Source organism: Perkinsus marinus (assembly GCF_000006405.1).
Source record: "Perkinsus marinus ATCC 50983 genomic scaffold scf_1104296944298, whole genome shotgun sequence".
In the NCBI taxonomy this organism is placed as follows: domain Eukaryota; phylum Perkinsozoa; order Perkinsida; family Perkinsidae; genus Perkinsus; species Perkinsus marinus.
The window spans coordinates 1-1616 of record NW_003211462.1 but is presented as its reverse complement, the minus strand read 5'-3'; the positions used below and the strand labels follow the sequence as shown (position 1 = coordinate 1616).

The 1616-nt window shown below is 48.2% G+C and overlaps 9 non-coding genes across 9 annotated transcripts; all 9 read right to left on the bottom strand.

Annotated features, from left to right (window-relative positions):
• Positions 1-236: 236 nt before the first annotated feature.
• Positions 237-307, bottom strand: Pmar_PMAR016370. The gene has a single exon. It is a non-coding gene; the product is annotated as a tRNA-His (tRNA).
• An 85-nt stretch (positions 308-392) lies between these two features.
• On the bottom strand, positions 393-464 carry Pmar_PMAR016369. The gene has a single exon. It is a non-coding gene; the product is annotated as a tRNA-His (tRNA).
• Positions 465-547: 83 nt separating this feature from the next.
• On the bottom strand, positions 548-619 carry Pmar_PMAR016368. The gene has a single exon. It is a non-coding gene; the product is annotated as a tRNA-His (tRNA).
• An 85-nt stretch (positions 620-704) lies between these two features.
• Positions 705-776, bottom strand: Pmar_PMAR016367. Its single transcript has one exon. It is a non-coding gene; the product is annotated as a tRNA-Leu (tRNA).
• An 85-nt stretch (positions 777-861) lies between these two features.
• Pmar_PMAR016366 lies at positions 862-933 on the bottom strand. The gene has a single exon. It is a non-coding gene; the product is annotated as a tRNA-Arg (tRNA).
• An 85-nt stretch (positions 934-1018) lies between these two features.
• On the bottom strand, positions 1019-1090 carry Pmar_PMAR016365. The gene has a single exon. It is a non-coding gene; the product is annotated as a tRNA-His (tRNA).
• An 83-nt stretch (positions 1091-1173) lies between these two features.
• Positions 1174-1245, bottom strand: Pmar_PMAR016364. The gene has a single exon. It is a non-coding gene; the product is annotated as a tRNA-His (tRNA).
• An 85-nt stretch (positions 1246-1330) lies between these two features.
• On the bottom strand, positions 1331-1402 carry Pmar_PMAR016363. The gene has a single exon. It is a non-coding gene; the product is annotated as a tRNA-His (tRNA).
• Positions 1403-1487: 85 nt separating this feature from the next.
• Positions 1488-1559, bottom strand: Pmar_PMAR016362. The gene has a single exon. It is a non-coding gene; the product is annotated as a tRNA-His (tRNA).
• Positions 1560-1616: the final 57 nt, after the last annotated feature.

Below are 1616 nucleotides of genomic sequence, written 5' to 3'. Positions count from 1 at the left end.
CAAAGCGCATCAGGCCAGTGGTGCATTGCTGCTCCACATGGCAACAAGGAATTATTAGGTTAAGTTCCGTGGGATGACCACACATGTATCTTGCACGCATGTGTGCGTATGCACGTACAGATTGTGTGCTCTTCGCGGTGCGTTCCAGGTTTGCATAGTCTCTCGTTACTGAGGTGATTTCACTGCCGCAACGCTTCGCTAAGCTCTCAAGAAGCGTACAATTTGATACATATTAAAGTCACTACCCGAATTTGAACCGGGGTGTCACGGCCACAACGTAACGTCCTAACCACTGGACGATAGCGACTCAAAGAAATATGAGCTGCTGTCCGTCGACGTGGATCACCTATAACTAAACCTCTTCAAGAAGCGTACAATTTGATACATGTCAAAGTCACTACCCGGATTTGAACCGGGGTTGTCACGGCCATAACGTGACGTCCTAGCCACTAGACGATAGCCACTCAAAAATGTGGGCCGCTGTCGGTCTACATGGATCACCTATCGCTAAACCTCTTCAAGAAGCGTACAATTTGATACATGTCAAAGTCACTACCCGGATTTGAACCGGGGTTGTCACGGCCACAACGTGACGTCCTAACCACTAGACGATAGCGACTCAAATAAGCATGAGCCGTTGTCGGTCGACGTGGATCACCTATCACTAAACCCCTTCGAGAAGCGTACAACTCGATGCATATCAAAGTCACTACCCGGATTTGAACCGGGGTTGTCACGACCTCAACGTTACGTCCTAACCACTAGACGATAGCGACTCAAAGAAATATGAGCTGCTGTCCGTCGACGTGGATCACCTATAACTAAACCTCTTCAAGAAGCGTACAATTTGATACATGTCAAAGTCACTTCCCGGATTTGAACCGGGGTTGTCACGGCCGCAACGTGACGTCCTAACCACTAGACGATAGCGACTCAAACAAACATGAGCCGTTGTCGGTCGACGTGGATCACCTATCGCTAAACCTCTTCAAGAAGCGTACGATTTGATACATATCAAAGTCACTACCCGGATTTGAACCGGGGTTGTCACGGCCACAACGTGACGTCCTAACCACTAGACGATAGCGACTCAAAAATGTTGGCCGTTGTCGGTCCACATGGCTCACCTATCGCCAAACCTCTTCAAGAAGCGTACAATTTGATACATATCAAAGTCACTATCCGGATTTGATCCGGGGTTGTCACGGCCACAACGTAATGTCCTAACCACTAGACGATAGCGACTCAAACAAGCATAAGCCGTTGTCGGTCGACGTGGATCACCTATGACTAAACCTCTCCAAGAAGCGTACAATTTGATACATATTAAAGTCACTACCCGAATTTGAACCGGGGGTGTCACGGCCACAACGTAACGTCCTAACCACTAGACGATAGCGACTCAAAGAAATATGAGCTGCTGTCCGTCGACGTGGAACACCTATAACTAAACCTCTTCAAGAAGCGTACAATTTGATACATGTCAAAGTCACTACCCGGATTTGAACCGGGGTTGTCACGGCCACAACATGACGTCCTAGCCACTAGACGATAGCGACTCAAAAATGTGGGCCGTTGTCGGTCTACATGGATCACCTATCGCTAAACCTCTTCAA